Source organism: Pleuronectes platessa, chromosome 4, assembly GCF_947347685.1.
Source record: "Pleuronectes platessa chromosome 4, fPlePla1.1, whole genome shotgun sequence".
NCBI lineage: Eukaryota > Metazoa > Chordata > Actinopteri > Pleuronectiformes > Pleuronectidae > Pleuronectes > Pleuronectes platessa.
Genome location: NC_070629.1, coordinates 22,463,917 through 22,490,110, shown reverse-complemented (window position 1 = coordinate 22,490,110; position 26,194 = coordinate 22,463,917). Strand labels below are relative to the sequence as shown.

At 44.2% G+C, this 26,194-nt stretch overlaps 1 protein-coding gene across 2 annotated transcripts in view; it reads left to right on the top strand.

Moving 5' to 3' along the window:
• efna5b (ephrin-A5b) overlaps positions 1-26,194 on the top strand; it is a 98,175-nt gene that overhangs the window by 49,411 nt on the left and 22,570 nt on the right. The gene's annotated exons all lie outside the window — the stretch shown is intronic.

Sequence of the window (26,194 nt, the reverse complement as noted above, 5' to 3'; positions counted from 1 at the left end):
GTCATGCGGCATATACAATGACAGTCGCTGTTTATGTTTGTCATCCATTATTCATGACCAATAGGTGAAAAAGAGACTCTCACGTAAAGCGAGTGGCCACCCCCCGAAACCTTGGCTACGGCAGGAAATCTCGGGCTTTTCAGGATGAGGCTTAGAAATGAGATGTAAGGGTGCACGTGCAATTATCGTGTTTACATGATATATGTGCATCGCTCGGAAATGTCACACTTTTTCTTTTTTTTATTGTGTTTGTGTATTTGTGCAGACGCCTGTGTCGGTGTGCGATGCTACCTAGACCTTTACAGAGTACAGTAAACTTTCATCAGTTTTGGACTCACACATCAATCATGGCAGATTAGCTGACACCTCTCCTACCCACACTGCTCTGCTTCCTGCCTGCAGCCCCCTGACTGATAGGTGGGGGCCAGAGAAAACAACACACACTCTCAGATATACACAGGTTCTCTCTCGTGCACACACACACACCCGCACACACAAACACGTATTCGTCTTCCTCCCTTGCTTATTTCCTTTTTCTCTGTCTTTGTTTTTTCTGCTCACTAACTCAATATTTTTTTTTCTGCCCACTCCCTGGATCCGTCCGTCTTCATGTATATACGATTTCTTGTGGCTTTGCTTGTGTGTGTGTGTCTGTGTGTGTAAGTCTGTACATCTGTGCTCTGGTGTCGCTGTGGATACATTTCTCTGATTGTCAGGTCTAGCTGCGGTGGCTCGACGCCCACCAGGTTCGGTATCAGGCTGATCAAATGCACAGCACTCTGTCGTTCTGATCACACAGGCAGGCCAGTGAATCCCCCGATGATTGGAGCTGTGTATTACAGTCTGCTGCGGACCACCAGCCGGTCCGGTCCGGAGGTTGAGCCCAGCTGGGACTGACAGACGGTTTGACAGATAGGCAGCAGATAGTTTAGAAACTAGGGCGTATTAGCTCCTTGAAAAAACGCTTCAGTACCAATCTGCACTGTAATGTGGAGGTTTAGCCACATCATTCACTTGTCCTTCTGACAAACTTGTTTTCGCAGTCGCCAGTGGTGGAGGATCAGTCATCACTGGTCTGCATTAGAGAATCATGCTGCATTGGTTTTGTTTTTTGTGTAGGAGGAAGAAATAAAGAGGAATCAGCGAACATAAGAAAGGTCTAAAAAGGAAAAGGTGTTAAGACACAGAGTAATCAAGCAGCTTTTAATATTACCTTCAATATCAGAGTGTCTGTCTTGAATGAACCGGTGACCAGGCATCACCACAGGTCAAGTAAACTGCCCATTCCAAACAGGCATGTTCAGAAGGGCCCAGTGCACTAGTCTATTAAATTGTGAACGTTCCATTCACTCAGAGCACTAACTGCTCAAAAAGCTGAAAAGTTCACATTTGTTCGACGAACAGTTTCCACTGCACGGCAACACGAACACGCACAAGATTGAGCAATTGCAGTCATAGCCTGAGAATGATCTGAATGACGGGCACTGGGAGGGGATTGCCACAGCGTGTGCATGACCAGTCTGCCCTGCAGCACAAGAGCTGCCTCTGTGTTTATCGGATGTTTACAGCACATGATCAAAAGTCAAATTTCTCCATTAAAGGCTGAAGTGTGAGTTGACTAATCATCTCTGCAGGCAAGACAATCACAGAAATGTTGAGAGATATCGAATACTACAATAATGAGAACCACCTGCTAAGCTGTGCCGGGGCCCCGTGGTGGAAAAGAGGCCAATCACATGGTAATGTCCCCGCACAGCTTGAGTCGTATTCTTTAGAAACAATATTGCCGTATGCAGCCCTGTACACAACTGGAGACAGTGGAAGCTCTTTGTGGATTCTACTGTGTGTGACTTGTTTCAGCAGACCTGTACTCTCAGCCCATGGGACCAGCTGGAATGGGCGGACCACACAGGGGGAGAATAGGTGTCAGCGTTGTGTTTCTCTGTGTGTTTGTGCTTTTTTTGTGAGACTGCACCCTGCTTTTTCTTGATTAATGGAGTGTGAAGGGATTATGCTGATTCAGTTCATAACTGGGGCACAGTGACACAGTCATTACATAGGTGAGTGTGTGAGTGTGTGTGTGTGTGTGTCCTTGAATGGATGTTTTCCCCACACAGGCAGGTGAATGGAGATGGCGCAGGAGTGTAAACGTCCCAGTCCCTTTGTCCTCTGTGCCAAAGGCAAACACGGCAGAGAGCTCTCGCTAATCCCCTCCTCTAGCCTTATCTAAACTACACCTGAGAGCAAAGGGGAGAGAAAAGGAGAGGGAGGTGAGGAGAGGGGGAGGACGAGGTGCGGACAGAGAGGGAAGAAAGAGGAGTTATGGCAAAAGTAAGACGGTTAGATGAAAAATGTGCACAGTGGAGACGGGAGGAAGAGCGGAGTGACGTGTCGACAGGCGAGAATCACAAAAACATCCACGGAGAGCGAAGAAGAGAACGAGCTTCAGAGACACTGTAATAATACACAGTGTCTGTGAAAGCTTAGCAATAGTTATGCAGTACGTAGCGTGTAGCGTGTAGCGTGTTATGTGATACCTCCATGGTTGTTTCCAATTAAAGGCTTGCAGTCTTTAAATGAAACCAGACAAAACCATCTCTATTACTATTAGTGTCTATATCTGGACATGAAGACTCGTAAACAAATGACCACATCGTCTCCATATGTTCTGGGTCATCTCAGTCAGGTCACTGTTTTAGGCTCTGACCCGGAACAATTCATTGGCTGTTAGCAATGATGATATACTTATACAAGATCTTTCATGCTGAACAAGAAAAACAAAACAAAGAAAATGTATTGAAGTTCCATTGATACAAAAAATAAACTTTCACTACAGAAGGCATTTATATATATTTAAACGTTGTTAATTTAAACAACTCTATTTAAGCGAAGCACTTTTTGTTACTTGCTCTGTGAAAGGTGTCATATTAAATGAACTTTCATCAGTAATGTGCGTCAGATTTTTGGCACAATCCTGGTTCGTTCACAAAAGTGTGCGACCTTTCCACCGGCACCTTTTTCTAACCTGCAGCGGCCACTTCAAACCAGTGAGGACAGCAGAGACACAAACACAATTACCGAACCCTCTGATGTGAAATAACAAAAACTGCAGCGACTTGTGTGCGTTTCTGCTGCTCTACACAGAATTCAATCACACCGAGCTCTTGCTGTCACTTTACACCATAGCATCACAATACCTGCAAACTCTGCTGCCAAACACAACAATGGGGACACAGAAAAGAACAGTTTATAGTCGTGAACCGACAGAATGCAGAGTTTGTGAGACAGCGTGTAGAACAAGATGAGCAAAGAAAACCCGGGTAAACATCGCCTGATTTCTTACAAGCACTTAAGTGTAACATTTCCTTTTGTTTGAGATGCTATGATGTGGGGATTCTCTCAGCTGCTGTGATAAGGATTCAGTCAAACGCACAAACAGTTGCGTTAGCTGAAGCAGAGGGTGCAGCGTGGAAATCGCTGACAACAGTATCGATGTTTTCATCCTGATCTAAATGAGTGTGTGAGGCTTTACTGGAGTTTTCTCTTCTTCTCCGTTCAAAGAGCCAACCTGCTCCCTCCTGTCAGACACAACGAGCTAACAGATTATCACACGGTGGTACTGCAGGCTGCCGAGAGCTAAGGAGGAGCAGAGGATGGAGAGAACGGCAGAAAGGCAAAAAGATTAGATGGATGATGCAGATGGGTGTGTTGGGAGAACACAAAGGATATCTGTCTCCCTGCCTTCCCCCAGTCTTTGCCTCTGCCGCTCTCATGTTCTTCTATTTATCCCTATATATGTGTGTGTGTGTCTGTGTGTGTGTGTGTGTGTGTGTTCACTCGCTAAGAGCTGAATGCCATTTGCAAGTGTGGAAAGCAGGAGCTGCGCCACAAGCGTTTTACACAGATCAACACCTGCACTCACTCCACAAACCAGGGATGTGGATGTCAGACAGACAGACAGACAGACAGACAGACAGACAGACAGACAGACGCTCTCACTATCACCAACAATGTTTATGTGGAATCCAATAAATCTACCACCACCTGTCTTTCTCTCTCCCCCCCCCACAAAATAAGAACCCAAAACACACAATTCTTCTTTTTGCTCCAACAGTGTCCCCAATGTATGAAAAAAAAACAAAAAAAAACTGTGTGAATGAGTGATGTGTGTTTTTTTGTAAAAATATTTATTCTTCTCTTGGGCTTATGACAGTATTCCTGCAGGATTTGCTTTTGTTTTTGAAAACAATATTCCCATCCTGAGCTTCACTCGGCCGGGTGTCTGATTTATGAGGTGGGTGGGGGAAGAAAAAGAAAGGGATCACGCTTAAAACACAAAAACATATGCATTTTATACACGCATGTGAACCCATACATGTTGCCATGTATACGTTAATACATTTTCCAAAATGTCCTTTATGCCGGTGTAAAGCTGTAAAACATGTTCAGAAACTTGGCTTCAGACAAAACACGTCCAGCATGTGTTCAGCTGTCGTGTGTGTGGAGGTGCATTTTGTATCAATTTTCTGTCAATTTTCAGTGTGTGTGTGTGCATCCAAAAGGGTGTGTGTGTGTGGGGGGGTTTGTGTGTGTGTGTGTGCGTGTGTGTGTATGATGAAGTGCCAGGGAATGAGTTGATTGGCCATATGTCTGCACAAATGAGCTCTTTATTTAATAAGGCCGGTGATCTAAATTGTCATTACTGTCAACATTTAACTGTGGTCCTCCCTGCCAGATGGTATTTGGTTATATATCACAGCGATGAGCTCTCTCAGATTAACTCTTTACTGATCAACGCAACCCAGATCAGAACGTGCTCCAGCTTTCACTCAGATTATCTTAAAGAGCTTTTAATGCTTCTTTTACTTAGTTTTCCCCTTAAATGGCTCAATGGTACAAAAGGGTGTTTATGTTATAGCAAATCTAAAAAAGTCTAAATCCTGTCAAAATGTGTTTACTCAAATATGGTTTCATTATGGGTGTTCCTGATAAACTGAGATCTAGCTGTGAATACGTAAAATGTGTTCTTCTAAAGCGAATACAATATAAGTTAAATTCTTAACTGACAAAAAAAGGAACCGTATCTGAATAAGTGTAGTGACACATACTAAACTGGGTTTCTGAAGATGGCATCATGATAGAAGGTGTGCTAGTATCTCAATCTGGGCTTTCATGGTATTGTTTCATTCATCTCCCATCACCCAGCACAATCGCTGTCTTGATGTCGGCTGCATGATAATGGCGCTCTTTCTTCTCCTGACAATGCAGGACAGCTGAGGCAAATGTCAGCCATGTTTGTTAATGGTTGGGATGTCCCAGATGAGGTCAGGAGCGCGGGGAAGGCAATTAAACTTTGGAGAGTGTGTCGCATGCACACTGGTGTCAAACAGGCGCAGAGACAAGAGCTGAGGCATTTATAGGAAACTGAGGCTAATTGAATATTTCTCTGTGCTTTTGGGCTGAAGGGGAAATTGATATAGTGATACTTAAAAGCCCAAAACTCAGGATGAAGAAGAGGTGTCCTAAATGCAGAAGAAGCCGACAGAGAGATTTCAACTTGAAAAAAAAAATAGATTAAAGAGCTTTTGCTGATACATGCTGCAAATAAACATCTAGGATTGACGCAGGTGAAATCACGTCCTGCCTCCTGCAGGCTCCTCCCAAATCCCCCTTGTTTGAATGTTCCCAGTGTTTATCTTGTTGTTGTGAATGCATCTGACACAGAACATCTCCCACTGTGTTCTTCATATGCAAAAGAAAACTCCTGAAAGCTGTAGTCTTTTCTCCAGTTTTTCATTTGGTCACTTTCTCCTGCATATGTCTGAGAAACAGCGAAACGCAGCTAGGAGGGCTTCACACTGTATACGTGTGTGTCTGTGTGTGTGCTTGTGTGCATACACATATGCCTTTACAATAACAGAACAGTAGGAGGAAGGCAGTGGAGGTGTGATATAATGACAAGGAGAAAGCGTGATAGAGTGGCGATGCAGAGCGTGAAGTGGAGATACACATTCAGACGGATTTGTAAAGACGGAGCAAATAGGTGGACACAGACTCTCCAGCAGGGAGAAAGCTACAGAGTGAAGGAAGCAGAATAGTGTGTGTGTGTGTCTGTGTGTGTTGAGCTGCTCAGGTATGTCTTTATATCAGCTGTGGCCCTGTCACTGTTGCAGAGTGTGTACGCATGGCTGTATATATATAAACCTGTCATACCCAGTACATAAGTGCAGCATTGTATTTTACCTGCCTTAGGTTTGTTGTCCCTGTTCCAACCCTCCTGACATTCAACATCACACTCACAGTCTGCATATCGATTCCTTCTCTTTGGGACATCTTTGTCCCGTCGGTGCTCCCCGGGCCACGCATTTTGGCAATCTTTTTAATCAATGGCCGTGCCATTAAAGCGTCACGCCCTGGAACAGAACCGAGTGCAGGAAAACAAAAGTAGAGACTCTGGCTCTGGCTTCCTTTCTCGCTGTCAGGGCAATACTTCAGCTGGTTATCACCCTGCCAGTGGAATTTATTCTCTTCTTCTTTTTTGTTCGGATTGAATCAATACAGGGGGATTTAAAAAGATATAACTAAAAAAAAGTTACAAATCCTCTCTGTGAGAACGGAAAAAGTGAAAGGGAGACATCTAATACACCACGTCAGAGTCAGAACAAACACAACCACCGAGCGGAGAAGCCGTTGTGTGTGTGTGAAGTGGAGTCCTGCTGTGGACTTGGCAGTTTGGCGAAGAGTTCTTTTAATACGGCATAAAACAGCATATGTTGACAAACACACGAGGGAAGCGACAAATAGTGCTCCCACACCGAGGAGGTAGCTCGTGTAATTCTGATGTTCATTTGATCAGACATCTTCGTTTCCTTTGACGGCCAGTGTCTGTTCTTTCTTTCTCTAATGGAGACAAAAGGGGAACTTTTTGGTTCTTTTTCCCCCCACACAGTTTTTGACTGTCTTTCTCTCTCTCTCCCCGCCCGTCTCTCCCTGATGGGGGTTAAGTGTTCAGGTTAATTGCAGCCCTAAGAGGAGCCCCCCCACTGCAGCTGCACAGGGAGTATTCACACCATCCTTTCTGTCCTTTATTCTGTCCCTCATGCCATCAGCTGCCCTTTAGAGTTTCAACACGACCCTGTAGGACGGGCAGACACCGCACATCTCGGCCTGCCCCTCCATTGTACACACATTTTACACATTTTACCAAAACAAAATTCCATGCACACCAGTTTCATCACAGCACTGGAGTAAATTAAAACCATAGCTTATCGTTAAGATCCGAGGTGCAACACCAAACAACAGCTTATTCTTTCTCTCCTTGGTATCTACCGTCTCTGGTTTCTCTTCCCTCTCATCTGTCATCCCTCCTGCGCTGCCAAAAGAGGAGAGGGATAATAACAGGGAGGAAAGTAAGGAAGGAAGGAAAGTAGGGAAGGGAGAGAGGGCGGAAGGAAGGAAGGGAGATAGAGAGAGGACAGGGGGAAGCGATTTGTTATAATTGTGCAACAGAGAGAAAGTACAGAGTGATGGTTTCCTCCTGCTGCACTGTGGACATTCAGGGAGCCCAGGGTTCTGCCTCAGATGGTCTTACATGTTGAGTTATGGCAGGAACAGAACATCATGTATAGTTTAAGATCAATATTTAAGTTTAGTTTGATTGTTAAACTCACTCTGCTGCTTTCTGACATGCACTGAACTCTGGGCTCTCTCCTGAAATGTTCCTGTGGGGCTGAACGCAAATGTACGAGTCAATATCTTCCCCGAATTTTCCTGCCAGCCCCCTAAAGTACAATGTCAATGTGGACAAGTTTCTAACAAGTTTGTTACTGTAGATTTCTGGCACTAGTATAGATGCTGTTTGGTGTAAATGAGGAGATGCTGCTGCTGCTCAAAGACGAATGCCTTCACCGGGTGGAGGGTGGATTTAAGTTTCCAGAGCGTCTGATCATGTGAGATTTGAGTTTCTCTGAGTCTTCTTGTTTCTGTTGATTAGTCTGAATTGTGTATCTGAAAAAATTTACTGCAGATTTATTGGTTCGCCGCACAGCGTCCCTTCTCTCTCTCTCTCTCTCTCTCTCTCTCTCTCTCTCTCTCTCTCTCTCTCTCTCTCTCTCTCTGCTTACTGTCATTCCACCTCACTTTCCGTTGGTCTTTATTTGCCTTTGTTTTTGACTCCATCTCCGCACTGACTTCCTCTCTCTCTTTCTCTTCTCCCCCCCTCCTCTAATTCTATTCATGAGAGGTGCACACTCCATCATTCTGTCTCCCTATATCTCCCTCTGCCCTTCATTTTCTCTACACCTTTCTGCACCACAGTGAGATGGAGGGAGAGAAAGAAACAGAGAGAGGGAGAGAGAGAGAGAGAGAGAGATGGACAGATTAGGTGACAGTGATAAGCGATCGATCTCAAGGCCAAACAGCCCAGGGAGGATCTCCCTCCCTCCCACCATCTTCCCCTCACCCCCCCTCCCTCCCTCCCTCTCCCCTTACCTCCACTCTTTTCTTATTTTTCGTTTCCACTCTCCACTCCTCTTTCTCTCGGTTCTTTCTCTCTAACCTTTGTTCCCTTCAAACTGACAAGGGTTCATTAAGGACCCACTTTGTGTGTGTAAGTGTGTGTGGTGCTTCTATGTGTGTGTGTGTGTCCGCGTCCATGTGTGCACTCACTTTTGCCTGTCTACCTAGTTGATAAGTCATGAAGGATAGCTCCCTAAGGTGCCCCTAAAGAGCTTTTAGTGGCTTTCGATCACACACACACACACACACACACTCACACACGCACCCATTAGCACATCTATCTTAGTGAGGACACTCATTGACATGATGGAGTCCCTAACCCCCTACCCTAACCTTAACCCTCACAACAGAACTAGACCTAGCCCTAACCCTTAAACCAAGTCTTAACCCTCAAACAAGCCATTTAAAAAAGGGTCAGGAAGTGAGTCCGGATCAAAATCGTCCTCACAAAGATAAACACACACACCTTATTCACACATTTTGGTTCATGTCTGTATATTCATTTTGGACCCTGTTGCTTTTCTGCTCAAACCCTGTTCACACAAAGGAAAACCACGGAGCCCATCTCCCAGCCGCACCTCCCCTGTCACACCCACCCACCTCCCATCACCCACCTCCCATCAACCACCTCCCATCAGTCTCCTGCGTCTCAGAATTTTTGCCCACCGCAGCATATTGGCCCCTAACGAGGTTGTCTATTGATCAAGTGATGCTCTTTGTTCGGAATGCCTAAATGGACCTGCAGCTACTCGCACCAGGCCTTTATGGGAGCTGTTATGGCTTTGGCCTGATTACAATAGAAGCACTTACAATGTTCAATGCCTGATGTTTTATGCAAGAGCACGCCCAGCTCCAGAAATGTACTGTGTCTATATAGGGCTGCTACATTACAGCGTTCCCCTAAGTGCATGAGTTTCAGCGTGTTTCTCCTCACGATGCTCATTGGTGGTTGCGGCTGTCGGATTGTTTCTGAGTAATTTGTTTAGCGTAGGTGCTGAAAATGAAAGTCTGAGCAGCTCAATTGGATGTAGGAACACAAACACAATTTCTGTTGATTCACTCAGTCCCTGGCTAATCTGTATGATTGAAAATGTGTGTTTGTACAGTAAGTGCGTGTTGTTTTTCTGCACATGTGTGTACGTGCATGCGTGTTTGAAAGTGCTGCAGCGGCCTCCTGTGTGCTGGCTTAATTTAAGGCCATCCAACTGTGACCGTGGAAGCATGTGGAGATATTACCCACAACCCATTTCACTAAATCCCAGGTTTCCCTCCCTTCACTGCCCCCATCACCTCCCTGCCCCCCGCAGCATCCTCCCGATAAATAAGCTTCTCCAGCCAATCATTTCCTCGGCTGTTTATTCATGATGCACTTCAAATATTTCGCCATTCACCGGGAAAAATATGGAGTCGGGCCTGATGAATTATGAAAATGTCTGACGTGTGAGTGTGTGTGTGTGTACGTGTGTGTCTCAAAGACCATCCGCAACATGAGCCAGTGGATTTAACTTTTATTAATATTTTGTAAAACACTGATTGTGTCTTGTTTTGCTTTGATTCATTGACATCCGTCAGATTTGCTGAAATGAGACGTGCAATTTCTCTCTTTCTCCCCCCCTCTCTTTCTCTCTCTCTCTTTGTCCGTTAGTCTTTCACATGAGCCTCTTTCAGGGAGCATGAAGTCAGAGTCTGATATTAAACCCACCCCTGTGAACGCCTCACACTGCACGCTGACGTGCTGAACTGCAGAGATGGTCAATTAGATTTCCAACACTTTCATAATCTCCTTTATTCCTTTTGTCTGTTCCAGTATAATATTCACTCTTTCATTATCATATTTCTTCAGCTCGCACCTAATATTCTGTGAAATATTAACTTCTCTTTGCACAAGAGAGGAACAAAAAAAAGAACAGTTTTTCTTGGACCTTTTCCGTCTTTTTCTTCTTCTCCTTATCTTGATCTGTCTTTTTTTTCCTGCTCACTCCCCAAATATCTGCCTGATGTTTCTTTTCCCTGCAATGAAAACAAAAGGTCAGCAGTATTTATGGGAATTTCTTTTTTTTTTTTTTTCTCGCGGCTTCAGAAAAAGGCCGACTTCTCGGTGGAAAAACAGGGGAGGATATAGCGCTGGATCTGTTAACAGCTGTGTAATGTCAGGGACTGTGAAACATGCAGGTGAGGGCGTGAGCTGGGATTAGCGTATGAAATGATTTGTGTTTGAATTGATCCCTAACACCTGTGGGAGGTTTCAGCCAACCCCGCTAAGCCCCCGCAGCCTCGACTTGGTACGGACCATCTCCTCGCACATATACACGGACACACTTGACTAATGCTTCAACTGGGACATCTCACCCAGGCATCTGTGTGTGTCCATGATGAAGGGGCCCCTGCTGTGCCCTGATGGGGACATCAATACCAGACGGTTTAGGCTTTCGACACACCAGAATCGGAGTGTGGAGAGAGAGCAGCAGGTGGAGTGAGGACCGGGGGACGGGCGGGCGGGTTCGCTCCAAACAGAACGATCATTGTGTCGTAAACGTGAATATGAACATAATGTCGCCCCAATAAACTTGTGAGAAAGTTGGAAACCACACATCAACAGACGGTTTACATTATCTGAACTCTGCAACCAAATCATGTGAAATCCCCTCAGCCCCATTAAAAAACACAGTAATAACACACCATATGTACCAGAGCAACATGTGGTATTAGTTTTAGCTGCAAGGCAACAAATGGAGGCTTTTTTCTAACACAGATTGATGGTAATTTTAATTTTATGAGGCCTCGCTGTACCCGGCCGTGGAATGTGGTGAACGTACAGTATGTGTCGGAGCAGGAGGCCCGGACAGGCAGCTCAGGTCAGGGGATGAGATGAAGGAGACAGCTGGGGAGAAGTGTATATTCAGGGATAAATGGACACAAGGATGGAAGGCATTCTCCAACTGCGCTAACTTTAGACCACACATGTCGGTAAACCTCCTAAAACCTGTCCACAGTGTGTCACCACTTGCCTCCATAAACCCCCCTTTGTGCTAGTGTGAGTGTGTGTGTCTGTGTGTGTGTGAGTGTGCGTGTGTGTTCGGCGAATTTTGGTGAGCATTTCTCTGTTTGCCCGAACCGACTAGAGTGCGAAAATAAATAGCACAAAGGGGCCAAATCATTTGCTAGTATAACAAATCCTTCCTCTGTGTTGAAATTTCATCTTCCCTCCAGAAGCTTATTGTTTCAATTTCCTGCTTTGCGAGGCGAAGTTCAAGAGTTCACGAACTCACGGTTGGAAGTGTGAACAGAATGTAGCTTGTGCCCACCAAGACGTGACCTACAGACCTTGTTCCAGTGCCAGGAAACCTTCCGTCTCCGTCCACGGGGATAAACACAACTGGGCCAATTAAGTTCGAACACGCAGAACTAGTTTTGGTTCAGTGAGAAACAATCAGGATTCCATTATCGGAGAAATGATTTGGGAAGGGATTTGTGTGTGGGTGTGTGCATATAATTGAAACACGTGGAAAGATGAGGTTTGAGCCCAAAGACAACATGTGGATGTTGAGCAATATTCATTTGTTTAATGTATTTGTTTCTCCTCCTAGTTAATGGCTTGGATAAGGACTGTTTGTCTCTGTTGAGAATCTCATACAAATATGACAAATACGAAACAAATAGGAGATTTAAACATTTTGTGTCCGTCACTCATGAACGTTCCGGGGGAGCTGGCAGGAAAAACTCCAGAGAATGAGCGACTGATTTGTTCTCACATAGAGCCGCTCTGGATAATTTCAGAAGAACATCCAGAGTTCAGTGCATGTCTGAAAGCAGTTTTACAGTAAGGTCACCTCCCCCAACACACACACACACACACACACACACACACACACACACACACACACACACACACACACACACACACGCACCCACACACACGCAGGCAGTGTGTTTGTAACACTAATCGCCTGCGGCCCCACTCTCCAGGACGGCAGAACAAAGGCCCACTGAGCATCTTTTAGCTTGTTTGACGTGACACAGAGCTCCGCTAAACTGGCAGAGTTCCTGCTCTGTCAAACTCAGGCTTTTTAAACGGGGCCGACTCGGGATCAAAGACAAGGACGGGACTGACTGCTCCCACTTTGTGCGTTTTGATCCTGTTTGCTGCTCTTTCAAAGGGGAAACACACCAAGCCGGCTCACAGGAGAACAGAAAAGGAAAGTTCCAGCGGCCGTGCAAAGTTTTCACAAGCAGGTGTCACCGCAACGAACAGAAACTTTGTCATCAGATAATATTCTCACTTGGAGGTCACCCCTACACTTTTTTTTTAGATTGGTGCAATGCATGAATTCGTCTGTTTTAAAATATGGAACGTTATAGCTCCTTTTCAGTTGAATAGAGTTGTCTTCCAAGTACACCAAACATGGGGGTTGTCTGTACATTAACACTGAACAAGGTCTGTGTGCAATAAATACAAAAAAAAGAGGACAGACCAAGGCCTCATCGAGGTAAGCCATATATAACATAGGCAACACAATGATAAGGGCAAAATGGCCCTGAACTCCACACTTTAACTTTTGCGGGATTTATGTGTGCACATGCGTGTATATATGCATTCAGATTTGTGTGTGTGTGGGTCTGTGTGTGTGTGTGAGTGTATGCGCACTCATGTCTATATTACATACTGACCTTTGGTGCCCTATATAACACAGGCTTTGCCCACAAGAAGACACACGGCCCAAGCACCCGACACTCCACTTAACCCCCTGCCTGGGACCTTGACAGCTTCTCCATGGGAGGCTGACCCTGAAGGTCCTGGAAAACGCTTTGTTCATACCAAACACATACACACACACACACGTCTGTATTACAGACTTAGACCCTGCACATGCATGCGCTCACATATGCGTATACAGTGTAGTGAGCTAAAGGATGCATATAGCTTTTAAACAGGAATGAGGAATTAGGAGAGAGGCCCATGTGTCAGCCCCCCACTGTTTATCCCCCTGGAGTCACAGCTACTGCTCCGTGCTCTCGACCGTCTCGCCACGTCTCCCGGCCTCTATACGTCTTCCTCTGTCGGACACATGTGCAGTAACGGACACTGAAATACCGTATGTGTAAACACACATATGTGTGACAATGTTTTTAAAGCAAGCATTTCAAACATTCTTGTCCCTAAAATATTAAGATGTACTGCCAAATCTGTTTTCTATCGTTAGAAGTACAATATTTGTGCGTTTTTAATTGTTTGCCAAACCAAACAAGACATTTGAAGACAGGACTGTGGGTCCTTGCAAATTGAACTGGTATTCTTCACTTTTTCTCTGAAATGCAATATAAGTGTATTCACTGATAATAAAAGTTGTTATAGAAAGTATTCATGCATGCACTTGCCTATGAAGGTATGTGTGCATGTTTGCATATATGCTTGATTTGCAGGTTACATAATAAACATAACAATATTAATGAATATTTGTGATATCTAGAAACAGCAGTCCATTTTTGGTTATGAAAGAGCTCCATCATCTCCTCATTCACCTGCTCTTAAAACATTCTGCCATTTTTTACAATCAGCAGATGCTCTGGAAATTACCTCCTTTTTCCCTCTGCTGCCACATCAACCACATCTCCTGTCTGCCAGATCTCCAGTAGTCTAATAACGAAGCCGTAACGCTGAGAACGCTGGCGAATGTCGATTGTTCTTAAAAGTTATGATTGAACTTGAAAGTTATTATCTGACTGGTGAGAAGAAAAGGGTCCATGCAGCCCCTCTAATCAGATTCTGATCACTGTGATGGGTTTTCTCTGTTCAGATGAAAGTATTAGCCCTTTCAAAAAAAGCAAAAACCCCTGGTTTCAAATTTTAAAACGATTTGAATCGTTTCCAGGGGTGATAGTTATCAGGTTATATTGCTGTTTTTCCCCCTGTTATCTGATGGCTGTGTCAACACTCTCCTAATGCTGCATTGTGTAGACTGCCTTGTGACTAAGGATGGTGTTCACTGTCTAGACTGATGCAGATAACAATGGGGGCAACACATGTATACAAGATCTGACAAAACATTCTGTGGGCACAAGCATTTATTCAGAGGATCCACCAGTAGAGTAAAGGAATTAAAAAAATGTACCTATACTAACTATGGAGGAAATCAAACCACAGCCCCTGGTAGAGTTCAAACCTGTCTCTGTTTGTTGTGTGGCAAATTAACTTTTGTTTAATCATGGGCTGGCACATGAAACATGGTTCACATCATTATGCGAACAAGCATAAATCATAAATCCGTTAAATGAAATACTTGAACACAAGAGGCATGGGAGAACAGGCAGTGGGAAGATGTAGATTACGGTGCGAAGAGTGAGAAAATGAGCCTAGAGCAAACATTTGTGATAGCAATCCCAACAAGCTTTGTCATATAGTCTGAACTCAGCGGGGAGGGTGCCTGATGCCAAACAAAACATTTCCAAACACGATTTTATCTAAACCAGACCGGTGACGCCTAGGTAATATGAAGCCTTCCCGGAGTAATCAAGACTGAAATCTAGGAATGACCCTGAAAATATGAGTGTTTTAGCCAATACAGAGACCTGTTATTTAACAAGACTGTTCACGTCTGAGAGATTCCCAGCAGCCCTTGCTCACTCTAATAAACAACTATTCAAATTCATATGCAGTATATATTTCATAAAATAGAAAAAAGCCGAGATAAGTACATGTTTAAATACACAGCCTAAAATAAATGACTATTCTTGAATGAAATATTCTTTATAAAGTAACATGAAGTTTGTACAGTAATGAAACTTGCAGACTTTGAGATAAAAGGCAAAATATCTTGTTGGTGAAATCTGTTAGTCTGAAAGTCAACAGCCTTTGGTAGAGTTTGAAACAATCAGCTTTCACGAGACCCTATTCTAACAGTGAGACAATGTTATACAGGCAAGTTGTGTGGTGAGCAAACAGAGTGAGTGAACTGAAGCCTAAATCAGAGGGAGAATTTGTGAAGCAGCACCTTGTGGCTGCTGCTAGCATCGGACCATGTAACATTTTTTAATTGTCAAAGTATAATTTGCAGCAAAAAAAACAACAGCCCATCTAGACATTATTCTTTATTGGATTACTGGTGAGTTTGTTACTAGGGGAAATTACTGTCTTTGCAAACCATGCTAGGCGAGGATTTGTTGTTTTGGTTATAGCCATCTGTGAGTAGCATCACCATTATCACAACCATTGGACATCCGCTTCACCACAGAGAAGCAGTTCCAGCCAGTGCATTAGAGGTGATAATGTTTTATAAATATATGTGTTCAATAATTTAGAATGGCAAGTGAAGGATGTTATAAATAAATCTAATGGCCCTTGATAAGATGCATATAAAGGTGTACAGGAAGTGTGTGATGTTCATCTTATTACATATGAATCATATGGACAACTTCTGGAAACAACAGCTAATAATACACTTAGTTTAAGGTGATTCTGGGTAAAGTTTGTCTGGATATTTGAGTAAAAACAAAGTAAAACAGCAATTTTTTTGTATTTTGACGAGGGGATTTTATATTTTTGTATCTCAGCTGTAGATTCCTCTCCCTCAGTGAGGGGATCCCTCAAGGCAAGACAGCTTTCACATGACAGCAGTGATTTGAAAGGGGCACAACCATAGCTACAATCTGCCAGTAAAGCAACATCAGCCCACAGACATTTCCTGACTGTTAACATCTGGCTTCCAATGGCTTCTTCGTTAAGTTTTACATACTGTATACTAACCCAGCCTTCACAGAGAGCACACACACACGCAGACACACACGCAGACACACACACACACACACACACATGCAGACACACACACACACACACACACACACACAAACACAGTCAGTGTTTTGTGAACTGTGAAAGGGGCAAGGGTTTTATGAAAGTGGTGACATTATAACACCCTGACACAGCTCCATGGCAACCTAGCTTGAAGGTCAGTGTGTGTTTGCAGGTGTGTATATACACAGTATATTAAGGTGTCAGTATGGATCAGTAAGTGCACGTGCGTCTTGTTGATCGATACCTTAGGTGAAAACACAAAGATGAAACAAACAGGACACAGCTTTGTTTACTCTGTTTTCTTTCTCTTTTCATCCTTGCTCCTGTTTTCTTCTACCCACATGTTTACCCCTCCACGTTATGATTTCCTCCATTTTTTTGCATCTCTAAAACGTTCATAAATGACTTTTCTTCTTCCCCCTACTCCCACTCTGCATCTCCCCTGTGTCTCCCACATGGTGCGCTTCCTTTATTCTTATTTGTTTTTGTCCATCTCTGCCATTTTTGCTAGTCAAATCACTCCTCCACCCATCTGCTGCTCGTTCATCCAGCAGAAGCAGTGAGACAAGGAGTGAGTGAAGCTTACATTGGAACAACAGAAGACTAGTGGGCTGACGTTCTTCTGTAATGGGCCACACACAAGGGGCGGATGGAGCAAAGAGAAAACATAAAGGAGATATGATGAACACATGCGCTCTCTGTTTCTCCGGGAAGTAGACTAGAGAGGGGCCAAAGCAAAACTATGCTGAGTGTATTCGTAGGTAACACCCCCCCCAAAAAAACATCAACAACAACAACAACAAGCCCTGCCAAAAAAAACTGAAAATGTATCACACGATAACTAACTGTCCATAATCCTACATATCTATTTGCAGCATTCAAAATTTTTATATTGCATTAAAGACACTATTAGATCACACAGTGCGTCTGAAGTGTGCACCAGTGTCTTAAATCCTATGTTGCTTTTAACGGCACCATATCCTTAACTAGCTATTAGCCGCCTGCCCTCATCATTTATCTTTCAACTGGTCTAATGCACCAGTCAGTGATAACTGTTTGTATTTCAGGACCTTGAGTGAAACACCTCTGGTCCTTTTTGAGACATCCTTTTAAGGTTATTGAATATATTACATCATCCAGAAGATGCCGCACGTCACCCGACAAATTTCACAGATCAAACAGTAGCTTTTAGAGTTAATGAAGTCAGGTCCTTTTTTGCTACTATAGCTCATCATCCCAAAATTGTTTTTCTGAAAACATAACATGACTCCATAATTGTGGCATGTGAGATTTTTTCCAGTCCAGTAGCTGCTTCATTTACTTTGCAGAGATCCTTTTACACCAGGGATATTATTCAATGTCGCCTCCTGTTTGCACACAAGCTCCCGGGAATGGTTTCTTCTCTCTGTATTTACACATGTATGCTCCCTCACCCATCCCAGTGTTATGTCACTTATACTTATGTAAGCATTAATTGCTGCAGATACATGGTGACTTTTCACCGGCCACTGGGGGTGTGTGTGTTTATTTAACCTTCTGGCAGCTTTTCACCGCTCGCCGACGGCTCAGAGTCGAGTGCAAGTAATGGACTGAACAACAGACCAAGGTGTCAACTCTCTCACTGACAGTATGGGATGTGCTTCCTTCTCCGTCTCTCACATTAGGAGGACATGTTACATGGCTCAGAGACGTTTCATTGCCGCTGTTCTGTCTCAGCTGCCAAATATCACGTCACCATAAAACAATGACTTATGATTAATGGCAAACACGTTTGAACACCCGTTGATATATCGGTATTAATTGACACTAACAGCCCATGCGTGACTGTGCATAAACTCACATGCATCCGTGCACACATGCCCACTATGGTCCTAGTAAACATGTCAGAGCAGTACAGTATTTACAAAGGGATTGAAGTAGGTCCGGGGGGCAGCAATGATTCAGGGGAATGGCCCCCGGGTCTGACAGGATGTTGGGGGGATGTGTCATTTTTCCCCTGAATCCCTTGGTGACGAGCGGAGACATAAAGAAACCCTTTTACACGCCGAGAGATAAACACAGACCCACATACATACACTCAGCCATTCACTCATATATATAGCCTACACACATCAGTGTTATACACCCATAAAAATGGTTGTTTGGCAGAGTAATGAGTAGATGAGCTCACAGGAAGTATCTATGTGTCCCCTTCTGTTTTTCCTTCCCCCCCTCTGATTTGGATTTGAGCTGCAGCATGCTGATGCAGACGCCATCGAGCACTCAGCGGAGCCCTACATCTCACAGCTTCACTCAGCACCAAGAGCAGAACAAGAACTTGTCTGTCACTGCTCTTAATTCATTGTCTCCCCCTGGGGCAAAATGAGCGCTGACGGACATAAATGGCAGAAATGAATATCGTAAGATCACAAGTCCAGGGTGGCGGTGGTGGCGGGGGACGGGAGGGGAGGGGGCCGAGGCAAGGAATGAATGGAGAGATGTGAAAGAGGAACAGAAGCAGAGAGGAGAAGTGAAGGAGAAAGGTTTGAGTTGGGAGGATGAGTGAAGCTAGATGTGAGAGCGAGAGAGAGAGAGAGCAAGAGGTAGGGAGAGAGCGAGAGAGAGAAGGAATGCATGGCTACCTCTCTGTGTCCCTCACTGATGACAGTCTGTATATTATACTGGGCTGACCACCTGCTCTGAGCCTGGAGTACAGCGTCCATAAAGCTACAGCAGATGGAACCAGTAAAACCCACCGTGACCAGCAGCTATGTATGTGTGTGTGTGTGTGTGTGTGTGTCCGTTACGGCATATAGGCTACCTCACATAAACATATAAAAAATAAGCCTGCGTTCACACATACACACATCCCAGCCCTCCACCCTGTCCCAGAGGCAGCACCAGTAATGTGTGATACCCTATAGGTCTGATCTGTCCACGTCTTCTCCCCGAACCCCTCCCAGTGCTGTAAGCCAGTTAGCCAGAGAGGAATGTGGCTGTCAACTCGTATATCAACCAGTGACACTCTCGCATGTTCTCCCGCTGACTTCACTGCTCTTTACTCGTCCTTATAGCCACTTACCTCAGCACATTGTTAGCAGTATGTTGGTGGTTGCATCTTTTTCATCATCTCCAGTGTAGGCTGCGTCCACCTATACTTGACATTGATTGGCTCGTAGGCGGGCGTGCGTTCGAAGTCAGCAAGGTGTCAATACGCCGATCGGCTTCGCTAACTTTTCTATAAATACTGCATAGAATATAAATAATCTACCTTCGTTGCCACTGTGATGGATTTATGTCATGCTAACAGCTAAATTAATGTCTGTGTGGTTGAAACATTATATCGTGTGAAGCGAAGCAATCACGCAGGCTTCTTCCTCTTCTTTTTCTTCATCTACTGTTTAATGCAGCAACTTCCTGCAATTGGTCCAAACGTTCAAACTATCCAAAAACATGTTGCGTCAAAACCAAATCATGGTTTGTTTTATCTGGACGGAGACCACCAATTTTTTCCCGGACAAAAATTTGGCCCAGTTGTCAGGACTGTGGTCGGAGGCACGTTTCACACCAGTTATTTGAGTTCAGACTAAACTGAAAAGTCTGGCGGTCCAGACCAGACAGAGTTAGGTGTGAAAGCCCCATGAGAAGGTGCTGCTGCTAAATTGGTGTGGAGCAAGAAGGTGGAATGAGATCTTGGATCTGAAAGGTTCATTATTGGATTTTTTGTTGCTTTGGCAGAGTGACTGGACATTTCTGAGATATAACCATGGCAACTTTGCTACAACCAGTTTAAAAGCAGCAGGAAACACAAGCACACAGATAATGGTCAGTCTTTTTTGGAAAGATCGAGAATACAAACCAACGTCTGATCCAACTATAACCTTCTGTATTGTGCCCACACATAGTTTAACTGTGCAATGAGGAATTATTAACAACATTACGGATGGTTTAGAGAATCTGGCCTTTAACCCCGGCTTGTTTAAAACCTGCCTGAAGCTGGGTTTCTCGAAACCATGAGACTCTGACGTTCGGCATCTAATCGAGCCGAGTTACTGTTAAAGTTGAGTCTGCACAGTTTGTGTGATTGTTAGACAGGTTAAGGCAAGTTCAGTTGTGTGTTATGAATTGTAACATGAATATCCCAGAAGGTGGTGTTGTCTTTTCTTGCCAGTCCCTCAGACAAAACAAAAAAAACAATTCCATCTCCATTTCTCAGAAAAAAATGCTACTGTGTAATTCCTGGGCTGGTGAGGAATTCAATTTTCCAGTAGAGATGATTATGAAGTGTAAATATAGGATGCAGCTATCTGTTCCTAACCCCCCCTTCCAATTACAACAAAGTGAATACCTCTCTGGATAAAACAAGTCCTTTTCCAACCACTGTAAATTAGAAAAAACAAGAACTATCAAATGCAGCCTCCTCTCTTCTTTCCCTCTGTCCCTCTCTATCTTTCAAGTCGTTCTTTGTACTCTTCAGTCTTTCATCCTCAGCCAGAGCAATTATCTGTAATTAGACAACTGCACAAACTATATCAGGAGGTGTGTGTGATTTACATGTGTTGAGTATGTGTTGAAAGCTCCTGAAAAGGCCTTTGCATGTCTCGTCAGGGTTCAGGCCGAGTTCATCGCCTCTTGGGTAAACATATTTTCCCTCCGGACCAAAATCAACAAATGATCTTTCGGTTAGGAACATGCACACATTCAGGATACACACTCCACTTCCACATAAGCACACCCACGCTCAACAGGACACACAAGAAAAGTTGGGAACCAAACAATCACAGATTTGCCTTTTTAGGTCCAAGTGCGTTTCTAGTTTCTTGGTTTCTGCGATTTGATTTATCAGGCTGCGCTTCCAACCGCCTGAGGACATTGAATGGAAAATATATCAGATGTATGAATTTCAACAGGGAGAGGTGAAATAATGTAAATGGATCTGATTTGGGGTCACGACAGGGCCGAGGGAGAAACAGAAAAAACGAAATCGAGAAAGAGGAGTGGTTGGAAGAAGGAAGTCCTAAAAAAGCAAGAAAAGAGAACGGGGGGGAAAGAAAGGGAGAGGCAAACAAAGAGGATCTTTTCCACTCAGGTAGATGAGGCTCTGGCTCTGTAATGCAAACACAGCTGTCAGCCGTGTGTAAGCACTTACAGCCCGTCCTCGTCAAAGTCTCTGCCGCTAACGAACATGAAAGCACGATTGTTTCCGGCGTTTCTTTTTTTTTTTTGCATAAGAAGTTGAGCATCTTTACAGTGTGACGGTGTATTCATGAACTGACGCTCCTTCGAGGCAAAATGTCATTCCAGCTTCAGAGTGACACCAGTGAGTGCTGTTTCATCCACAGATGCCCTCAGGTTTACCCCTGAGACCTGCTGTTTGGCTCGCTCGGCATTGCTGTGATTTTATACCGTGCTGCCCTTTATGTCATGGAGGGGGGAAAAAAAGAAGAGAGGCATTGAAGAGTGAGAATTTTCTAGAGCATCTGTGCCCACACCGAACAAGGATTTCCTAGAGGATCGGTTTACTCCCCTGACATGTCGTGTTAGTAGTCACTCCCTTCTTCAGCCTTCTGGGTCATATACCTCTGAGCAGTCGTATCTAGAGCAGCGCTGAAAAGTTGCTCACCTATTCGACTGGTTTGATGACTGGGATTGCTCTCTGCTTCTTTCTGCCCCTGAGCTCTTGATATCCTCCTTTTCTCTGTCATTCTCTTTTACTGAGGTTAGCTATCTCCACCCCCAGCCCCCCCCCCCCCCTTTTTTTCTTCTTGCTTTCTGTCTGCAGCCACCGGTGCAAAGCTCGGAGAAGGGGCTGATGGGAGTTCATTGGGTACAGTGTGTGTGTGTGTGTGTGTGTGTGTGTACGTGCAGGGCCTGTATGTATACATGTCGTTGTGTGTGTGTGTGTGTGTGTGTGTGGGTGCTCGAGCGTATGCACAGCAATGTCACTGGGCTGTGTAATTGAAATGGAAATGAGCCAATCAGTGACTGCAGTGGTGTGCCACCTTACCCAGCATTCACTTCAAGATTCAAGCTCTTCCAAACTCACTCTCTGTGTTTGTGACTCTGTTTGTGTTTCCCTGGGCATCTCTTTGTGTGTGTGTGTGTGTGTTTTTGTGTGTGTGTGTGTATGTGTCTTTGTGCTGACAGTACTTGGCCCTTCAGTTTCACTCCTTCAGAGCCCGAGGAGGTGGTAGGAAAATGTAATCAGTTGGTAATAAAGATTATCTTCCCATCTTTCTCACACACACACACACCGACACACACACACACACACACACTTTGTGTCCAGCTGATTTTTCCTTGGCTTTGTGCTGTGACCCGCAGCTCACTGGGACAGCTGTGGCATAACAAAGACGTGTAATTATCACCATTTGACAATTAGCCTGCCATCCAACTTGGCTCCTTAATAACTTATTTTACGGGGACAAGGCCTCGTTGCTAAAGTCTCCTCAGAAAAATGGAAAAGATTGAAGCTCACAATATCACTAGCAACATCTTGTCAAAAGCGGGGAAGTGACTGTGGTGGAGTGTGTGCATGTGTGCGTCACTGGCAGCAGAGCGAGGGGTACACGGTGCCAACTCCATCTGGACAAAATCGGAGGTGATGTGTACCAGCTTCTAGCTTTCATTACTGCGACATTAATAGAAATGAACACGTAAGCTATTACTGTGTGATTATGGAGTGCGTCACTGAAACTCTGACTGACTTGTTGCATGTTGCACATTGTTGCTTACTTCTTTTTTTTTAACACAGATACACAAAAGCAGCTCGTCATTTTAATATTTATTAGTTTGATATATCTTTGACCTATCAATGACACAATTAGGAATCTATTTTTCATTGGTCCATTTAATTATTTATAACTATGCTAGTTATATATGAGTTTCAATGGATTATCTTTATGTAGATTTAATACATCAACATGTAACTGCTAATTAAAATTGCTGAGTTTATTAATTAAAGTCTGAGAAAATGCAATTATGCCAGTGCCCCACTCCACACAGTGCAGTGCATCGCTGACAGACACACTCGCACAAAACAGACCATTTTTCTAATGGAGCTTTAATTTACATTTTCATTTGTACCCACATGGATCAGTTGATTGTACAGTATCTGTGCAATTACTCTCTTCTATTGAAACCAGGGTTACTGTTCCTGCTTATATTTCACTCTGTGGGATTCTCACACAGCACTGCCCTTAATTTACATTCAGCCGGTGCAACCCCTTTGGTGCTTGTGTATTCCACACAGGGAGGCCGATGCATGTTGAACAACACATTGGAGGAGAACGCTTTCCCTTTTCCTCCTGGAAAGTGGGGGACTGTTAATGGAACAGCAGCAGCCGATTAAGTCTGCCATCACTATAAAACAGGACACCGGCCACATCTAAAACTCCCAAATTAGTCCCCTGATAAGAGTTTTTTTTATAAGGACTATAAACACGGCGTTCTAAAAAATACAATACGTTTTTTTTGCGATAAATCTTGACGACATCCTGCAGTGAAGAGATCTGGTGAGAGTTTACAGCTCGGGGCTGCAGACCCTATGCCATGCACATGCAGTTGTACTAGAGTCTTGTGTAGTGATAAACGCATGGTTGAATAACTCCTTCAAGGACTTGGATTCGCTGCTGGAGCCTGGCAGTACTATCAGCAGTATTCAGTCTTGCTGCCTCTTTTTTTTATTCCCTCACTCTCTTTTGGAACCAGGTCTTCTCTTTCTCTCTCGGTTTCTCTCTCTCTCTCCCTCCCTGTCTGTTTCTCACCCTCGCTCTCTTTCTCACTCAGTGCCATTAGCAGCTTCTGGCTGTCTCACTTCTGTTCCTTTGCCAATGTGCCAGGCAGCTCCGTGAACTGATAACACAAACTTAAAGCGTATGTCCGGGGAGGTGTGTGTGTATTAAATATATGTTTGCACGTGTTTTACTGTATATATTTGTGTGGGGGTGGTGTTATGTGCAAATGCCCGTCCTGTCCCTTTTTATGTGCTCACTCACCCAAACATCCTCAGCTTAATTTGCAGTCAGGGCCACAAGCCACTACTCTGGCTGCAGAGGCAGAGAGAGAAGGCCAGCTGAAACATCACACACACACACACACACGCATAAAGACATGCACATACGTATATACACACCCATACACACAGATGCTGTGGTAAGCGGATGGGAGGATGTGATCATTAAGTTCCCCTCTTCCTGGACCTCCACAGACATGTTTTAAATGAGATGTTACAGATGAGCTCCTCCATGGCTTGGTTGTAAACACCCTCACATTGGTATTTACCCTACATGGGTAAACCCGGATAAACAACATTTCATGCTAGCTCATGCTCCCATACACATACATACAGAGCTGAGCCAGAGGACACATGTGATCACAGTAATGGGAAATGACTGTTGTTTGGATTTGTCGCTTGGCTGTTACATTAATCATTTGATTAAACCAACATGAATTAAGTGACAAGGGGCAGGCACCAAAATGGTTATTTGATCTTCAGAACAAGTGGTCTGGTTCTCATTGCGTTTGTTATTCTGTGCAGTTTTTCTGAGATTGAAGCCGACGCAGCCGAGCAGGACGAGAGCTTTCAGTGCACAAACTGCTATTTGATCTCAAAATCCATCCTTTAGAGAGTGAACTCGAAACATCACATTAAGAAAAGAAAAGAAGAGAAGAAGAAAAAGAAAAACGAGAACAGCTTTGCCGTTTGGAAAAGCGTTATAAGTGGGTGGAATGAGTGACAGGGACGAGAAAGAGACGTTCTTACACCATTGTGCAGCACTGTAATTTTATCAGCATGAGACATTTGGTGCCAATCAGCGGGGAAAAAATCAAATTTTTCCTCAGCTGGTATTTTAAGACTGAATAAAAGAAAAAATTAAAAACATATTCTTCATTCAACCCATTCACCCTTCAAAGGAGCCATGAATTTTATATCTTGAAAAGAATCTTAAGGACGTTAATGGATTTTTGTACATGAGGGCAACAGTGGAGGTGAAAGAGGTCCACAGGATAAGAGGACTTCAGCCTGTCAGGCGCCCGGCCCCCTTGTGCTTCCTGTGGCTCCAGGTGCCCTTACCTGTAGGCAGCAGTGGTGCTTTTCAATTAAAAGTTTTTGTCAGAAGTCTTGTTAGGTTGTGTTTTGACAACATTAAAGAGGTGTCAACTCACACCACCTGCCCCCCAGGTAAAATGAGTCGGTGGCACCAGCTGCATGTGTGTGTGTGTGTGTGTGTGTGTGTGTGTTTACTTGTGCAACTTTGTGGTTTTTAACATCACTCCGAAAGGTCTTCAAGTGTGTGTGTGTGTGTGTTCCAAATCGTTAGTTTACAGGTGTCCAAGGTTTTCTTTGTGAAGTCTCCTGTGACCCAAGCCTCAGGGTCGTTCAATTCAAGACCCAAAACTAACAACACAGGAATTGCTCTTCTAAATTTAGTATCTGTGACAAATTCCACAGGTAGAAGGGCTATATTTTGGGCAACAGACATGAAACTGTGTGTGTGTGTGTGTGTGTTTGTGTGATTTAAGGGCGTGACAGTGCGTGCCCTTTGATGAATATGCCTTTATATCTCGAAGACCCTCTGACCCTGTGTGGCCTGTTCTAGATCATTGCAGCTGTAAAGATGCCTCACTGCTCAGCCAGGCCGCATATTTTTCCTGCCTTGACATTTACTGTCCGGACCTTCCTGTATCCCTCTGATTATGTCGACTTTGCACTCATCCTGAGGTTGTCTAAGGTGTTCTTGACCAAGTTCAGTCTCTTATTTTATGAAAGAGAAAAGAAAAAACCAACGGAAAAAGCTGTTTTCTTGAAAGCATATTTCTCAGAGTGGAAGACGTCAGTTTGCCGTCACTCGGAAGGCAGATTTGTGTACGTGTGAGTAAATATCTGTAGCACTGATAGATTTATGG